Source organism: Cydia fagiglandana, chromosome 3, assembly GCF_963556715.1.
Source record: "Cydia fagiglandana chromosome 3, ilCydFagi1.1, whole genome shotgun sequence".
In the NCBI taxonomy this organism is placed as follows: domain Eukaryota; kingdom Metazoa; phylum Arthropoda; class Insecta; order Lepidoptera; family Tortricidae; genus Cydia; species Cydia fagiglandana.
This window is the reverse complement of record NC_085934.1, coordinates 7617426-7637387: the sequence shown is the minus strand read 5'-3', so window position 1 is coordinate 7637387 and position 19962 is coordinate 7617426. Positions and strand designations below refer to the sequence as shown.

Sequence of the window (19962 nt, the reverse complement as noted above, 5' to 3'; positions counted from 1 at the left end):
CCAAACAATACCTATATATACAATTTAACACACCACATTAGGTAAATACGTATCTATGTATCTTCTAATTTAATAGTTCCAAAGACAACTCCGTTTTTCGTCAGGCCTTGAATAGTTGACATACCTATTAGATCATATTAAATCTGCTTAAATGAGCACATTCGATAGCGATTCGAGCCGTAGGACAGGCCTAGTCAACTTGTGCAAGTACTAATACTGGTTCTAGCTCGCTTCGGGGCGTCGCGTCGTGTCGTAAGTAGGAAGAAATATTAAAGGATACTTTATTGCGTAGGTATTATAGTATCACCGAGCATGTTAGAATTTATGAGTTTAATATTGTTGCAGGTAAATCTTTAGACTCGGGCGTTTGCTTGACCTAGGTACCTACCCACGATGTAGCACTGTAGCAGTAATATTATCTAAAGATGATAAAATTTTATAATAAAAATACCTCTTAGAACTAAACCCAAGGAGTGAAATCTATATGATAACTTAGAAAAAAAAACGAAACATGCCTGCGAAGTTTCAAAGTACTATAAGTACTACAAAAGTACTTAGTACTGTATTTAATAGTACTAGTTAGCGTAAAAAGCAGCGAAATTGTACAATTACGCGTTAATTGCAATGAACGAAGTCAGATGCAATACAACGCAGTACGAACCGTTACGCAGTACTTAGGCTTATAAACAGTTTCGGAGCTGAGAGTCGGAAGTGTCGGAACGGAACCAGTCGGAAGTTTGTGGTTAAGAGGAAGCGGAGGATTTAGTTCCCTGCGGTTGGCGTGTCCCCGGGCGAGGGTTACGGACTTTAACAACCCCTATCCCTATTAGATATTAACATTTCGGCCATCTTCCGTTTTATTAACCGACTTCCAAATCTCAAAGAAGGAGGTTATCAATTCGGTTGTATGTTTTTTAACCGACTTCCAAATCTCAAAGAAGGAGGTTATCAATTCGGTTGTATGATTTTTTTTTATTTTTATTTTTTATTTTTTTTTATGTTTGTTACTCCATATCTCCGTCATCACTAGACCGATTTTGAAAATTCTTTTTTTGATTGAATGTATATGCATACAGATTGGTCCCGTTTTTATCAAAACCCCGTTCTGATGATGGGATCCATGAGGAATCGAGGGAACTCCTCAAATCTTAAAGGCATACATATAGTGATTTTTGGGTTTTTATCAACAAATCAAGCATATACATCCAAAAAAGTGACATTTGATGAAGTGGAACTGCTGATGATGTTCAGAATGGAACTCTTCAACGACGCATAGTTCACGGTTGGCGATTTGTCCTCTACGTTACGTTTGTTAAGCAAGTTAAGTTTTTAAGCCACATTTTTGTCAAGCTCGAGTTCTGATGATGGGATCCATGAGGAATCAAGGGAACTCCTCAAATCTTAAAGGCATGCGTGTAAGGATTTTTGTATTTACATCAGAAAATCAAGCATTTTCATTGAAAACGGTCGCATTTGATGAAGTGGAACTGCTGATGATGATCAGAACAGAACTCTTCAACGACGCATAGTTTACGTTTGGCGATTTTTCCTCTTCGTTGTGTTCGTTAAGCAAGTTAAGTTTTTAAGCCATATTTTTGTCAAGCTCGAGTTCTGATGATGGGATCCATAAGGAATCGAGGGAACTCCTCAAATATTAATGGCATACGTATAGATTTTTTTGTATTTTCATCATAAAAACAAGCATTTACATTAAAAACTGTCGCATTTGATGAAGTGGAACTGCTGATGATGACCAGAACAGAACTCTTCAATGACGCAGGGTACACGTTTGGTGATTACGAATTTCGATTTTGACTTGGACTGGGACCCGGACTCGGACTCATACCCGGATCCGGTTTGGACCCGGACCTGGACTCGGACCCGGATTCAGACTCGGACTCGGAACCGGACTCGGACCCGGACTCGGACCCGGTCTCGGAGCCGGACACGGACCCGGACTCGGACCCGGACTCGGACCCGGACCCGGACTCGGACCCGGACTCGGACCCGGACTCGGACCCGGACCTTGATCCAGAAAACCACTATGATACCTCAACTAAATAAACAACTATGATTACCTACCATAAAATTAATGTAGGTATAAAGTAGAGATGCACCGGATATCCGGTTACTATCCGGTATCCGGCCTATCCGGCCATTATTTTACTATCCGGCCGGATACCGGATAGTGCCCTACTATCCGGCCGGATACCGGATAGTAACATTGCTTGATTTCGGAGTAAACAAATTGGATTTAAGAAACAGACACGGTCATAATCGTACTTGTTTATTATTTTAAAAGAATTTAATAATTCCACTGACTTGCACGCGCACTCATTTCGAACCTAGAAATGAGTCCGCGCGAACGTTTACTAGGAAACAGGTCAAACCGGCAGAATGCGCACCTGAAAAACCGAAATGTAGGTATAGTTCCGCCGGCCGAATATCCGGCGGCCGGATACCGGATATTCGGCCAGTGTCTAGGCCGGATATCCGGTATCCGGTATCCGGCCAAACAACTATCCGTTGCATCTCTAGTATAAAGTACGATGATGCCAATCTTACTAGCCCCTCCCGCTTAAACCCCCGTACACCGCACGGCATGCGCCATTAAGTGGGTTAGGTTAGGTTTGAACTGCGATCCTCACAGAACCGAACAAGGATTAGGTTAGGTTAGAACTGCGAGCCTTACAGAAACGAAATGCTACTTGAAAAGTGGGTTTGATTAGGTTCGAACTGCGATCCGCACAGAACCGAACTGCTATCTGAGGAGTGGGTTAGGTTAGGCTAGAACTACGACCCTCATGGCTCCTCTTCACGATGGGCCAACGCCGGCCACTCCAAGGGACGCATTTATGCGTTAGAGGGAGCAAGTGATATTGCTATCTCATTCTACCGCATGGCTGCGTCCCTTGGAGTGGCCGGCGTTGGCCCATCCTGTAGAGGAGCCATTATACAGAAGTGAAATACTAGTAGAAAAGTGGGTGGTTTTACCTCCTTTTCTACATAGTGTACCATCTACAGTAATCTTTCATCGGCCCCCATGGAAGTCGGTTTTTTTTTCTTAAATTTTTTTTTTTTTTTTTTAATTTTTTTTTATGTTTGTTACTTCATAACTCCGTCATTACTGGACCGATTTTGAAAATTCTTTTTTTGATTGAATGTATATGCATACAGATTGGTCCCATTTTTGTCAAAACCCAGTTCTGATGATGGGATCCATGAGGAATCGAGGGAACTCCTCAAATCTTAAAGGCATACACATAGTGATTTTTGATTTTTTATCAACGAATCAAGCATATACATCCAAAAAAGTGACATTTGATGAAGTGGAACTGCTGATGATGATCAGAACGGAACTCTTCAACGACGCATAGGTCACGGTTGGCGATTTGTCCTCTTCGTTATGTTTGTTAAGCAAGTTAAGTTTTTAAGCCACATTTTTGTCAAGCTCGAGTTCTGATGATGGGATCCATGAGGAATCAAGGGAACTCCTCAAATCTTAAAGGCATGCGTGTAAGGATTTTTGTATTTACATCAGAAAATCAAGCATTTTCATTAAAAACTGTCGCATTTGATGAAGTGGAACTGCTGATGATGATCAGAACAGAACTCTTCAACGACGCATAGTTCACGTTTGGCGATTTTTCCTCTTCGTTATGTTCGTTAAGCAAGTTAAGTTTTTAAGCCACACTTTTGTCAAGCTCGAGTTCTGATGATGGGATCCATAAGGAATCGAGGGAACTCCTCAAATCTTAAAGGCATACGTATAGAATTTTCTGTATTTTCATCATAAAATCAAGCATTTACATTAAAAACTGTCGCATTTGATGAAGTGGAACTGCTGATGATGACCAGAACAGAACTCTTCAACGACGCATGGTACACGTCTGGTGATTACGAATTTCGATTTTGACTTGGACTGGGACCCGGACTCGGACTCATACCCGGACCCGGACCTGGACTCGGATCCAGATTCGGACCCGGACTCGGATCCTGACTCGGACCCGGACTCGGATCCGGTCTGGGATCCGGACACGGACCCGGCCTCGGACCCGGACTCGGACCCAGACTCGGACCCGGACTCGGACTCGGACCCGGACTCGGACCTGGACTCGGACCCGGGCTCGGACCCGGACTCGGACCCGGACTCGGACTCGGACTCGGACTCGGACCCGGATTCGGACCCGGACCTTGGCCCGGAAAACCACTATGATACCTTAACTAAATAAACCACTATGATTACCTACCATAAAATGTAGGTATAAAGTATGATGATGCCAAACTTACTAACCCCTCCCGCTTAAACCCCCGTACACCGCACCGCATGCGCCATTAAGAGGGCTAGGTTAGGTTTTAACTGCGATCCTCACAGAACCGAACAAGGGTTAGGTTAGGTTGAAACTGCGAGCCTTACAGAAACGGAATGCTACTTGAAAAGTGGGTTTGATTAGGTTCGAACTGCGATCCTCACAGAACCGAACTGCTATCTGAGAAGTGGGTTAGGTTAGGCTAGAACTACGACCCTTATGGCTCCTCTACACGATGGGCCAACGCCGGCCACTCCAAGGGACGCATTTATGCGTTAAAGGGAGCAAGTAATATTGCTATCTCTTTCTACCGCATGGCTGCGTCCCTTGGAGTGGCCGGCGTTGGCCATCCTGTAGAGGAGCCATTACAGAAGCGAAATGCTAGTAGAAAAATGGGTGGTTTTACCTCCTTTTCTACATAGTGTACTATCTACTATAATCTTTCACCGGCCCCCAAAGAAGTCGGTTTTTTTTTTCTTAAAAATTATGACTATATTGTTAAATTAGTAAAGCAATATCTGGGAGACCGAGCTTTGCTCGGAAATCATACAAAAACTCAAAATATAAATAAACAAAATTGCTCGTCTAAAGGTATTAGATTATTGACGATAATTTTGCGTCTGATTTGTTGTAAGATTTTAGAACCTGTATCTATAAGTAGGTACCTCTAATCTGACAGCGTATCTATCGTCCGCGGTTCGTGTAAATTCTGAACCTTAGTAAATATGAATAAGATACGGTATGTCTGGCTTCTGAAACTTATAAATATATTCCAATACAATATAAAAAGGTTCCAACATATTGAGAACCACCTTCTTTTTTTTAAGTCGGTTAAAAATACGTAGCTAACTTGCGTACTAGATGCCTATTGCATTAGTCTGCGTCAGTTTTGTATCCCATTTTAGTAAATACGTAAATGCAACAAAACAAAACTAATGCAGTGCGTAGCTTATCAACATCTTATGTAGGTAGGTAACTACCTAAACTCGTACCTAGTAAATACTTAAAATAAATATTACCCAATCTTTCATGGCGATTGTCACAACACTGTTGCAGTCGTAACTTCATAGAAATACGTCATCCGATATTGTTTAAAGAATGATGTCATAAAGGAAATTGAACCATGAACAGAATCGGGGATGTATACCCAAGTACCTACATATTTATAATTAGGTAGGTAAACATCTAATGATACTTAACTATACCGAATAACCGAATAGAGGTATTGTATCAAAATTAATATTGGTCTTCCATAGTAGCTTCTTCCCCCGTCATCTAGTCCAGCGGTCGGCAACCTTTTAGCAGCCAGGGGCCACATAGTAGTTAAAGAAGTTGACGCGGGCCGCACTTTGTTAATGTTTATGAATTTTATCAGACATTGTCGTTTGTCAATATTACATACAAAATAGCCAGGGACGCTCGCGGGCCGCTTGTTGCCGACCGCTGATCTAGTCTATCTCGCGTGCCACTAATATTATTTCGTTCTATAGGGGATACGTAAGTTTCATTCGAATGTTTCTTGCCTGGATATACCTAATAGCCTATTTCACAACAGCCGTCGAAAATGAATCTAATCATTCATAAATTTGTTTATTTATCCGTAATTTATGTGGTTGTCAGTGGTTAGCAAAATTTATTTTACTTTGAAGGCGTTACTATTCAAATCAGGACAGCGCCTCTATATTAGTTTTAGAACTAGCATCGCCTTGAATGTAGATAAGGTCGTTAAATGCTCCGGTGCTGGCCATGTATTCTCTTGGCGATACTTGACAAATTCTGTGCAATCCAGTGTAACGTGACCTCTTGATACTTAATAACTATGATAACTTTATTAGTGCATACGTACTTAATATACATACTTAAAAAACATAATTAAATAACTAACCTACAAAACTTAAACTATATCTAAAAATAAATAAAACTAAACTTAAAATAAATGATTATAAAATATCCACCTGCGGCATGGTGCCGTAGATGCTGGCAGCATTTCCTCGCTGTATCGCAATACTTATTCTTTGCGCGAGGAAGCTGCCAGATCTACGGTCACCAGTGGCGTCAGCTAATCTTTTTGATAAGTCCTTAAAAAGGCTAGACGCGTTCGGACCCCACGGGCCAAGGGTCTCGACACCAAAAGGTACGAAATTGTATTCGGGGCCGAGACCCCTATATTTGGTCTTTTTTAATTTTTCGTTAATAACTATGATTAAGTGAAGAACGCTGATATACGGGTTACGGATCAACTAGCCCACGCTTTCGATGCGATTGGAATGATTGACACGCCTGTTTGTGCTTAGACAAATATGAACCAGTATAAGTTTGAACTACGAAAGCTCATGGATCTTTGTATCAAGGGGTCAAATTATGCTTGCGATGAGCACACATACAAAGGTATAATTTATGAAAAGTCTGTAAGACTACCGTCTGGCCTGACGCAACGGTATTTAATAATTGCCACTAAAATCGGACTATCCACCAACGGTTTGTAATTCATATTTCCTTATATGTTAAATTTATTCATTTTGAGGCTTACGTTTCTCCATATTTATTTTAGTATTAGTACTCACTAAGTTCTGGCTCAAATGTTAGTTCATGCAAATAACCTAATAAACTATTATGTTACTTATTTAACGCAAACACAATGTTACCGTTGGTAACAGCGAACATTGATATTAAAATATCAAAGTATTAATTCAGCAGCCTAATGATGTTTTTTTATTGCAACCGGTCCGTTTTGATTGACATTGAGGCAAATAGGGTCATTGCGCTAATTTTCGTCCTGCTCTAGTTTTCGTCCACTTGACAAAATTTGAATATAAACCTTCATTGCTGCACAAATTTGGACTTATATAATAGCAATCCTTAATATCTAAATAATTTATCTACTTAAGCAATTAAATTTTTAAACAATTTTGCAAGTAGCAAATTATAAATGAAATGTATTATTCCGGACACCGGACGGTAAACTGACGTAATTACCCTATTTCGTTAATAAAGATATAAGTGACAAAGTTATACAAAGGCTGTTTCATTTCAAGCCCATTCCTTACAACTTTCCACTTTTTCTATTCTGATACATTGTAATATTTGTAATTCAAATACTTTATATATACAATTTTTTCCTATCTTATCTCAACAAGCCTTATCATTGATAAATTCTAGTACCTACTTACTAATGCTATCGTCCGAACAATTGTTCAATCAATGGGCCAATATCAAAATAGAATACCTATATGGATACTTCTATCTGGTACCTTGTAATTGATTAGTTCGCACAAACAATAACAATAAAAAAATGTGTGACTGTGATTTTTCAGTCATCGCAGACATTGCAGTCAACTTCCCCGTAACTCCTGAGGGCCTACCGCGAACTACGTTCGACGTGTTGCCTACCTATCACACTTAGGTAATAATTTACAAGTGCGACAGAGAGGCAACGCGTTGAACGTGGTTCGCGGTAGACCCTCTGAGCCTACCGACGCCGACGCTGCAACGGAACAACGACGCTTAAAATTAGTTAGATGACCACACGAAACAGGAAATATTCAATTTATACAAATCAATCCTTCCAAAAATCAACTATTTTACTTAGGTTTGCTAGAAAACTCAATTTCTCGTCTCGCTCATTCATGTTAAATAATTTTATTCCAACCATAATAGCGTGAACATATTTGGTGCGACTATTATCCTATTTGCCAAGCGGTTTATGCTGTGAGACAAAAAATAATGTAGGTATCTCAAGCCGCAGGTCATTCAATTGGGACAAAAAGCGTAGGCGATACAAAACGATCGTCATCACTGACTTACCTAATTACATGACTGTCTAATTTACCGTCTCATTGTCTATGATTTTCCAATCGATTCAAGCGTTTTTGCGTTCATGTCCCTAGTCAGCGTATGGCTACTTATGGTCGCTAGTATTAAATAGGTATTTTAACGGATTTACAAAGAGTTACATAAGATATTATGTAATACAATAATTGGTAAAGATGGGCCTATAATATGTTAAACTACCTTTTTTCTTTTCCAGCTTTTTAGGAGAGATAACAGAGAGGCAGAGGAAGACCGAGACATGCATATATTGACCAGGCCAAAGAGAAAATTAATGTAGTGACACTAGTGACGTATCAGGAGCCGACAAGAGCTAGGATCTTAAGAACAATGATGATGATGAGCTTTTTAGTAAAATGTTACAACAAAATGGTTCCTATAGTGGTTTTGTTGCGGTTCTAAGTTTTCCCCATGTTTTTCCTATGATACAATTCTAATTATGCATTAATCGTCCGATTTTCCTCTGCCTTCTAGCTGTCCCCAATAATTAAACAACAATTTTCATTTGTTTATTTAACAACAATACCCCTCGCCTTGACTAACGTAATGTCAGAATTGGCGATATAGGTACTTGTAATAGGTACAGGTACATAACGGACGTTTAGCTTCCTCCTAGTCTTACTCAGCTACCCAGATTTTATTCTAAAAAATATTTTGGTGAGGCAGTTGCATACTCGTGAGGCATCTTTTGATACGGAAAGCCATGTATGGCCATGAGACTAAACAACTTATTCGACTATGTGACTAGGTAACTCCGAATATGCGACAATAATATTTTATTTAATGTTGTTGTATATATAAGTAGGTACTTAGATCTCATGTTGATATTTCTAATGAGAGATGTGTCTGTTGGTAACTTTGCAAACTCAGCTATATAAATACCCTGTATTTTTGTTTGTTTGGTTAATTAAAGGAAGCATGTATATTATAAATCGGTGACTACATATAATGAATCTAGAAGGTTATAGGTTATGCAGGATCTCAGAGCAAATTAGGGCAGAATATTTAGATCCCTAATCTGACCGCGACTCAGTGATCATCTTTTTATGTCCTTGTTTTTGCAAACGGGCAGGGCGTATGTTGTAGTTTTTCGGCATTATCAAATTACTGCCGGCGACCACCTGGTACGTCCATATTATGTTCCATTCCACGTAATATATGTTAATTTATGTTCGGTCTCGTTTAGAGACACCGCCGGCGTCTGGTGACTATTAAAATTACATACGTTCCGTTTTCAATTGGGCACAAAAAGCTCTTTTTTGACGGTGCTGTGTGTAACGACAACGACAATACATCTTTTGTTTATTATTGGTTACGACATTAAGAATAATGGTATTGTAGTAAACTTTTGCTTGTAAAACGAAGCCAACGAAGGATTTTTTACCTAAATGACTAAGAAAGAGATTAAAATGTTGAATTGTATCGTATGAAAGTTTATTTTAGTCCCACAACACAACATAAGCCTTCTTGAGTTTACCGTGGGGCTTAGTCAATTTGTGTAGAAATGTATGTTTATTTATTTATTTATTTTAGTGCCCCGTACAAAACTTTACTAACGGATAACTTATTTTGGTACATTCGAAACGGCTGCTTGACGCATAGATAACTTATGCTTGAAATATGAAGGCTCTGTATTGTATTTGTATACATACTTGTGATTATGACACAACAACCCTGCTTTTCCTCGAATCTTGCAATTTTCTGCAACTTGGAACTTCATTATACCTAATAGATAATCGTAAAAGGACACGCCGCCAGATGAAGTTTGTTCGCTTTATCTTTAGTATGCGTTTAAAATTTTTAAGATAACAATGGGTGTAACGACCTAAATGCGAAGTCCTTGTACTTAATTTTCGTCACATGGATGATTATAATAAGACATGTGTGCGTATAACAGGTGGCTTGCAGGTGACGCCCAGACAGAACTAAAGTAGGCAGTTGAGGAGACAAATAAATAATAACATCTGTCTACCCCTATATGTATACCACTTTGCGTGGCTGATCAATGATGCAAGCGACTTTAAAGGTTTCATTCGGATGACGACCGCAGCAGCATTACTGTTGCGACGTTTCTCACTAGCGAAGTTACTGTCAAGTTTCTTGATAAAATGAGCTGTGATGGTCATTGTTGCATTACTACCGCGATTAGAACGTTCAATCCATCACTAATAAGGAAATATTGGCAGTGATACCCTCGTCAACGCCGCAGCAGTAACTTGAGAATAGTAATACTGCAATTGCAATCCTATGTTTATTTTAAGAATAGTCTCAGATTCACAAAATACAGCGCAACGATTAGATGCAAATACTGTTAAAATCGGAGGCGTTGCTTTAGCATTTTAAGGCTAACATTTCTCTTAGTGATTCGCGACTTATGATACCTTTGTAACATCTTGACGTTAAACGCCAGCTTTGAAAATCTCAGCCCAAGCCCTGCTTACACACACATTTACGACTCAAATGACGAGCTTTAATACATGTATTGCGGCCGGAAGTTTAACACAAAACTCGGTTTCGCAAGTCACGTTCGAACCCATGCACGTCAGAATTTACAGAATACCTGTCCGGGTGTCGCTGTCGACGGATACGTCTGGGAGGACATCATCATGATACATATCCTGAGTGACAGTCTTTTACATATTTAGTCTCTGGTAGTTGTTAAACCAGTTCCGTCACAGCCTGGGCACACGCCATGGTGGTGTCTGTCTCCCACTGATGAGGACACCTCATTATGTCGGTCTGCATTCCGAATTGGTTATGCGACAAAAAAGAACAGTAGATTTAGCCTTACTTGGCGATCAGATGGTTTGTTAATGAAAAGGTCACCTTAAAGACATTCATCAAAATTAAAGTAGCTAATTATAGTAAATGCATACGGCATAATGCATACGGCGCATTACGAGTAAATGTAGGTATACCTAGCTACCACTACCATCAGTATGTATATCCTTAATTTTCTTAGTGGTAGCGTTTTGTTTATTCAATTAGGACTAATTTATATGCACATATACATATGTTGCCGGGTGATTGCGAAAACTGCCGTGTATTATTGCTTAGTCATTCTATTTAAAAAATCTCCAATTTTGATGAGGTCACTACCTATAGTTCCTAATTAGTTAACCAATCATTATTAGATAGGTAACAATTATTTATGACAGTTAAATTATAATTATGGACTGGTAGATAGAACGGTGATGAGATGAATAAGTTAACCGACTTGATTTTAAGTACATTAGGTACTTGTACATCTCAAAACATTTTTGCAGTAAAATAGTTGCGAGACTTGCATATATTTACATGAAGGTACTTACGGCTCGATTCGGGAAATGAATCGTATCTGGTTAATCTCTAATTCATTTCCCAAATCGCGCCGTTAATGTTTTTGATGGGATACTTGATACTTATGACTTCGCACTCGCACTTCGGGGTTTAATTTTAAATTAGAATAAAACTTAATTAGTATTTAAAGTATGCAATGTAAACAATGCACGCATTACCAAATTTTACCTGAATATAAATGCAATACCGTCTTAATTGAGTGAATAATTGGTATGTAGAGCGAATGTGAGCATGAGTCAGAGTCGTTCGACTGGTAAACTACAATTTATAAGTATGGGTTAGGTCACGTATTCCAATTGCCTGCTTTTCGAGCTTTGCTTTTTGTTTTATACCTTGGGGGTCTAGTCAAGATGACAATCGTTGATGGTGAATGCTAATGGAAACTTAAATAATGTATGACAATAGTCACGTGGCTTTTCCTAGCATCTGTCATTCCGATATGTTTTTAATTTTCGTTTGTATAGCCATATGAGCGTGTCACATATTTTTGCGGCCTTCGAAGAGTAATATTATTGCATTATTGCATATTATTATTGCGTATTATTGCATATTATTGCAGGTGACTGTAATGTGTATGGCTCAACCCGCGGTCACCTTTAGTAACTTTTCCGTCATACTAAGGAGGTAGGTATATAACGGTAAATAGGTATAGGTATTAGTATACGTTTCATCACCGTAAGCAGAGCCTAATCAGGCTATGCAGCCGGGCCAGATGTCACTTCATCGAGTCGAATGTGTATTATAACTCTGACTTCGAGCACAGAATAAATAATAGTACTAAGTACAGAAGACTCACTCTCTAACAAAACGCGTCTGTTACGATCAGCACAGATATATTATGGCCACTAGGTGGCGACAGCGCCTCGCGCGGCTTATGCCAACCCCCAAAATTGGGGCCAAACGGATGCACTTTTAGCTACCTGTAGCAAAGCGACGAAATCGCGGAGTGAGACACGCCTGCTTCGAGCTATAAACTACATATCTATTAGGTACTTAATATGCGTAGTTGGGGAGAGCATTTGGGCTAGTTCCTTGAAGCATTGGACTTGGTAAACATTTTGAATAACACTAGTACAGCTTGTATAGGAGTAGGAGCGTATTTGGCACGCTTTAGTAACGCTTGCTTACTTTGCACGCTTTTGCAATTACATACAAACGTATTTACCTACTAGACTTCCAGTTAATATGGTATAATTTACAGTAGCTAGTAGTAACAGTAAGAAATACCTTAAAAAAATTACCAAGTACCTAACCGAAACTTTGTACAATAAGTAATAATTAATATCTCTGTAGATAGATTGAGAGAGATTGATGAACAAAAGAAGAAAATAGGTATCTTTATGTATTATCGATAGAAGCAAGATGGAATGTTAGATGAGTCGATATGCAAGTAAAATAAATTATTTATGGCTCTATAATATATATTTACTGGTATCCGTTGAAGATAAGCATAAATCTTGCGGGCTGACCTAGTTGTTCTACTGTTCCTCAAATGCTCTCTAAAGACCTAAACTAACATAAGGAATACGACGAAGTGCAAGTCACTCGATCGAGGTCGATACAATGGCTCATTTTCCCTCCTGAAAATGTAGTTATTTCTTGTCATCAGACGATTATGGATACCATAATAGGTATTAAATCTGTCAGGTGTCAAAAGTGACTGTTCTGTGAGGATATGATGGTCGTTCTTGTCTACGTGACAGCGTGATAAAACGGTGTCCGTCACTTTCTATCCCGCGGTGTTAAAATTTTACAGTTATTTTATCACCTGCAAAAAACCATCCATAATTCACCGGCTGGTTGAAGAAATGTTGACAGATCATATCCATTTACCGTTTGTTAACAAAATACACTCTGAATAGTGCTCCTGTAATCGAGACGGATCAGCTTCTCGGACATTATTCTGAATTGATGCCACGAGGCGCATTTAGAGTAATGTAAATGGAAATTAGAAAACCCTAAAGCGAAATAAAGCCACTTATTTACAAAGATTTCAAAAGTAAGGAAAACGTGCACTAAACGCCATTTGCGCACCAACGAACTGTACGTATAGTGTACACTAAGGCCCGTCTTTACGAAGTAATATAATTATACATTATGTTAATGCTTATTTATGAGAATAAGTGCATAATAAAGAACCGAAAGACTATAATTTTTGTTATAAAGGTCACAAAAGATAATTATCAATAACAGTTATGTATTAAATACGGTGTGATTATCTTCCAGTAATCTAGTTCATCAACAGAGGAATACCTGTACTTACCTACACGTCAGGACCTGTTGTACCTACTCTGTTTATAAAATTCTCTATATTTTTTGTTATGATACAACATATTTACAGAAAGTAGGACCATGTTGAAAAAGTTCTTAAGAAACAATACCTACCAACGTAATTGGTGTGAGTTCAAAATCGGGCATCTAATTTCCTCAAGATTATTAGATAACTCTTGCTCTTACGTCAGTTCGCATTGACCTTCAGATTTTTTGTGCAAAACGTTCACAAAGCAAGCTTTACATAAGTACCTCTAGGTCTTCATGACTCAGACGTAAGCACCCGCTTTTCCCCGCAAAAAACCCGTGACGGCGATAAACTGAATTCATTTCATCGCAATCTAATAAATAGGTACTCTGAGGTTTCTTTTAAAGATTGAGATTCTTTTACTTTAGGTATTTACAAACGCAAATTTGATCTTATTTTTTCGCAACTGTATTAAAAAACGTCGTTCGATATACGTGCGGAAATGTCATTCTTCACTCATCTCGAGTCTTGCCACGAGCCGTAGGCGAGTAGGCCGTAGAGAGATATCTCGGTACTCGTGAAGTAATGACATACAATGTACTTTCCGCACTAGCATCGAAATGTACTATTCTGAGTGTAGAAAAAACATGCATTGCATTACAGGGCAAGCTGGAGCTACAGAAGTCATTGTGACAAGACTCGACGACACGTGCGCTTATTTCCATGACTGCCATAATTGAATCGATAAAATGAAAAATAATGTATTTATTCTTTAGCTTGCGGCAAAGTGATGTTGAACGTGTTACTTTCAGTATATTCTAGCGTTCAAGTTCAAAACAATATATTCGACCTATATAAATTTAGTATACCGTAAACTCCTGTAATTAGGTAACTAGGTTCATCATAAGTCCGGTCTATTTAAATCTCAAAAACGGCCGTGATATGATGACGTCACGGCTGGGAAAGTCCGGCTTGGGACATATAACTGGTTATGAGCCTGCTTTCTTTGACTCCGCTTTGAGAGCCGTAAGTACATACTATTTTGATTTGTAGCAAAGAGCAATGAGCATTAGAATTTCTCCCATTTACTTCCAAATATAAACGGAAATATTTGAACAGGTTTCGTGTTTCTCTAAATTTTTAAGTGCTATTTCTATTAAGTATTGCTTTTTGTATTATATGAAGGTACTGAAACCTCCACTTGGTCGTTTTATATGGTCGAAACAACGCTTTTCTTTAGGTAATCATAGGCGCAGAAAAATAACTTAAATATGCACCATAAGTTAAATAAGTATAGTCCTTTTGAACATCGTCAAAATGCAACAGATGCTCTGAAAGGCTAACTTCCAGACAAAGAAGAGTGATTCTGTAAAGGGTTTGTATCCCTTTAAAGATAAAGACACGTTCGCAAGCGCTAAACGTGTTTTTGTTCTTAAATCTGTAATCCAACACATGGCGAAATATGCATTGTCGATGCATTATCTTTTCTGAACATATTGCGCAACTGCACCTCTGTCGACCAACTACGTTATACAGGAAGCGATTTTTTTAACCCCAAATAGTGACTGGACAGGGAAGGGACCTAACCAAAATGATAACCGTACTTGCATCGACAAAAGCTAAATGAAAAGTAAAAATGTATCGGGATGTCAGAGGGCCTATTGCAAACCACATTCGACGGGTTGCCATTCTGTCCCACTTACAAATTCGTACGTAAGTGTGACAGGGAGGCAACACGTCGAATGTTCTTCGCGGTAGGCTCTCTGATGGTACGAAAAGTCACGTGATTCAGTACATTAAAGTTTCTATTGGCGTTTTCTATTAATGAATGTCATCTTGGCTAGCTCCCCTGTTGTATTATTAAGCGACTCGATCTTTTTATTAAGGCATTATTAAAACGTTAGTAGAAATGTAGATAGGTACCTACTCAACTCCCCTTCTACCATTATGTATTCTTATGCCACCATTAACGTACCTTCATTATAATATGAGCCAAACAAAAGATAAAAGACACGAGTTTTGACATAAAATAAATGAAATCCTGTAACTAAACCAGTTAGGTATAAAACTATAAATAGTTATAAAGCGTACCGTCATTACATTGTATTCCCAACAAATAGGTTATTTAGGTGCGCGGCATTGTGTCCACAAATGCCGTGGCACCATAAATCCAAGGCCTTGAACCGATATGCCGTGGGCCGTGGGGCATAAAACCGTGTACCATGGCATATAAATCTAACAGGATATTGACCCAAATCGGATAGGTCAGATGCTGGGGACAGCCGAATTAGTTTGTCTGGTGAACTTTTGACCGCGAAAGTGCTTATAGCCTGGGCCAGCTTTGTGTTGACTTTAACACCTTTTCAAAGTGTCCCATAACTACAACTACATGTATATTTGATTATGCGTGTGTGTGAGAGACTCAGTTATTCATAGGCAAATTTGTGGTGCATAAGCTGGCCCAACTCTCAGTAGCTAGGGGACCGTGGAATTGAAAGGCCAAAGTTTGCTTTCATATCTAGGTACTAAGGTAATTGAAAAGGGAAACGTTTGTTAAGAGCCCTTCAACGTGCACACTAGCGCCACTGCTAAATAATCGTGATTATTTGAATTTCACGAAAGATATTCAAAAAAGGGGGCCGCTACGGACTGTATTGTGTATTTAAGTACCTTTTGAATACATCAAAATAGTTTTTATATTGCTGGATTCGTCGATCTAGGAACTCAAAACAAAAACGGCCGTTTTTACTTTGGACGCATAGATTGACAAATCCAGCAACATAAAAACTAGTTTGATGTATTCAAAAGGTACTTAAATACACAATACAGTCCGTAGCGGCCCCCTTTTTTCAATATCTTTCGTGAAATTTAAATAATCACGATTATTTAGCAGTGGTGCTAGTGTGCACGTTGAAGGGCTCTTAATACTTTTCTTAGTTCTCTAGCCTCGTAAGTCCCCGCGTACTTGTACAAGTACAAATTAAATTCGAGTTATGTTATGTACCTACTCTTATAGCAATAAAAGAAAGTTCCATTAAATTCAAAAGCGCAAAAATTGGCTTGGGTTTTACGAGGCTAGGTCAATAAATTAAGACACTTTATAATAAATTCTTTATCTTAGTAGGGTCAGTAAGGTCATTTAGCATGCACTTTAGTCTCAGGCGATGCCGCTTAGCACGATTGTTCCTTAGGTCAAACAAAGTTGATCTGGCCCGGTAGCCAGGAGATCGTACCATGTAGACCCCCCAAAAAGGGGGGGTGAAAGAGTCGGCTCCCCAGGTCCAATCTATGCTATATTCCTTCCCAGTCTTAGCAACTAGGGCAAGTTATATATCATTTTCGTATAAATTAGGGACGAGGAATTCATTTTTGAAATAATTATTATGCCTTTCCATACAAAAAAAATGATTTTTGTACAAAACATGAAAATGTTATGTCATTTTTTGTGACAATTTTGGATGTTACAATCACAGTGTGGCGATTTGCACTAAATAAAAAATTGAACGATGTAGCCCATGTATTCTTTATTCTGGAAAATATCACTTTATAGTAGGCATTCATACATTTTTTTGTAATAAAAAAATAATTTATAGCGCCTGGCGGTAACGATTTCCATACAAATGGAACAATGCCCAAAATCAAAGATTAAAAATGTTTACTAAAACACTGAATTTGACATTTTAAAAGTTTAAATATAATGTTTTAATAATTTTTCCATGCGTTTTTGCCCTTTTTTGGTACAAATTTGTTGTTTTTATTTTTCTTCCATACAAACTTTCTCCCCCCCCCCCAATTCCCCCCTTAAGGGTAGATATTTTTAAATTTGTTTTTATAACTAACTTATACCTTTTGTAATTAATCGATGTGCACACTTTCAGGTTAAAATGTTCAGTAGTTTAGGATCTACATGTGTTTGAGCTAAAGACATTTTATTTCATAATATCCCATACTTACATTATAATATCTAACAAAACTCTGCTTACTTCCAGACATCATACAATCATAAACATATAAACCCCTGAAGATATAAAGCTGAAATTTTCAACATCAATTAAATGCGACAGGTTAAAGTTTAAGATAAAATAGAATTTCATAAAATCAACGCTTAAGGAGGGGGGGGGGGTAAATAGGGGGGAGAAAGTTTGTATGGAAGAAAAATAAAAACAACAAATTTGTACCAAAAAAGGGCAAATACGCATGGAAAAATTATTAAAACATTATATTTAAATTTTTAAAATGTGAAATTCAGTGTTTTAGTAAACATTTTTAATCTTTGATTTTGGGCATCTTCGGAAATGGCAGGCATTTGTATGGAAATTGTTACCGCCACGCGCTATAAATTATTTTTTTATTACAAAAAAATGTATGAATGCCTACTATAAAGTGATATTTTCCAGAATAAAGAATACATGGGCTACATCGTACAATTTTTTATTTAGTGCAAATCACCACACTGTGATTGTAACATCCAAAATTATCACAAAAAATTACATAACATTTTCATTTTTTGTACGAAAATCATTTTTTTTGTATGGAAAGGTATAATAATTATTTCAAAAATGAATTCCTCGTCCCTAAGTTATACGAAAATGATATATAACTTGCCCTAGTTGCTAAGACTAGGAAGGAAGCATAGATTGGACCTGGGGAGCCGACCCTTCCCCCTCCCCCCCTTCTTGGGGGGTCTGCATGGTACGATCTCCTGGCTACCGGGCCAGATCAACTTTGTTTGACCTAAGGAACAATCGTGCCAAGCGGCATCGCCTGAGACTAAAGTGCATGCACTTCCATACATTTGTGTTCCTTACGGACCCTACTATCTTAGCCCTGAGAGGTGTTACTTTAGTAATAGTAAGTAATACATTCACGGATTCGTATCCATTTCCTGGAAGGATTATTTCAGCGGCTTCTATAATGTTTGCGGTATGTTCCGGATTTATTGTTGATATCGATAGCAGTAACATACCTACTCGTACCGACTGCTGCTAATATCCACAATAGTTATTTACGATACAAGTGCGAAAAATAGGAAATTAACTATTCGCACGTTTTACAGTTTTACAGTACGTTTTATATATGGCCAGTAAATTTTCGCCGTAGTACGTAATATGCTTATTATAGCACCTGGTGTCGTAATGTAGCGCCAGATGTGCTGTCAAAACACATTTCTACTGAGTATAACACAAAAGTAAAAATGTAACAAATTCAAAGCGTGTAAGAAAATGAAAACGTCAACCCACGGAAAATATTAACTAGCTCTGTGCGTCAACCCATCGATAATTGATATTACATAGTTAAATGATGCAGACTTGCGAATATGTGGGTTAACTGCTAACTACTATTGGTGTGAACACATAAAATGGTGTCGTGTTTTCGCCCAGTCTTTATTCCGCGCGAGTTTACGAGGGAAAAGTAGGTGTTTCGTAAGCTGATGAAATTTCTTTACAGCAAAAGGTAAAGCGTGAAATATGAGAATGCACTATAAATAACCCGCATCTATGCATAGCAAAATCTATGCATAGCAATGCATGTATAATGAATTTGCTTAGTCATAAATGACATTATATTAGAGTAGGTAGGTATCTGACAACACCGTTTTTCACGGAGACATTTAACTAAAATGTCATTGAAGAAATTTGCAATGTTGACATTTAGGTACGCTCGTTTTTGGAATTTATTTTAGCTTGACAATAGCACTTGGCACTAACGACTTGTCGATTACTTTATTACTTACTAGTTTTACTAATCAATAAAATTTAATTGTCAGTCAAGAATAATATGGGGGTTGGGTATGGGTGGGGGGGGGGGGGGGTTTGTTAAGTAACAAAAATCGAACTAAAGAAATTATATTAGTAAAACCCGACTGCGCAATCAATTCGCAAGCAATTTTATTCAAATCAATGTCACTCCCACAAGTCTCACAACTGAGACGAATCAAATTACTATGTAATCCGTAAAAAGGTGTAGGCCGTGTCGAAAATTTTGACAAATCCATACCTAAACACCTACATAATATGCTAGAAAAACATAATCCTTCTACGGCAATCATGTAAAAAGTATCGAGATGCAGGTATGACGTAGATAAAATACCTAAGTCTGCTTATTGTCTGCCCAACAACAATACCGTAACATCGGGGTACTTTGTCCCAAAATCAAGATACTTTTTACTTTTCGTTTGAGCACTTCAATTTTAATCGCATTATGACACTTTTATACTCATAGGTATTTAATTGTGGGTATAATCAA

At 38.2% G+C, this 19962-nt stretch overlaps 1 protein-coding gene across 1 annotated transcript in view; it reads right to left on the bottom strand.

The window, feature by feature from the left end:
• Positions 1-19962, bottom strand: part of LOC134679977 (leucine-rich repeat-containing protein 15) — a 43051-nt gene that overhangs the window by 6956 nt on the left and 16133 nt on the right. The gene's annotated exons all lie outside the window — the stretch shown is intronic.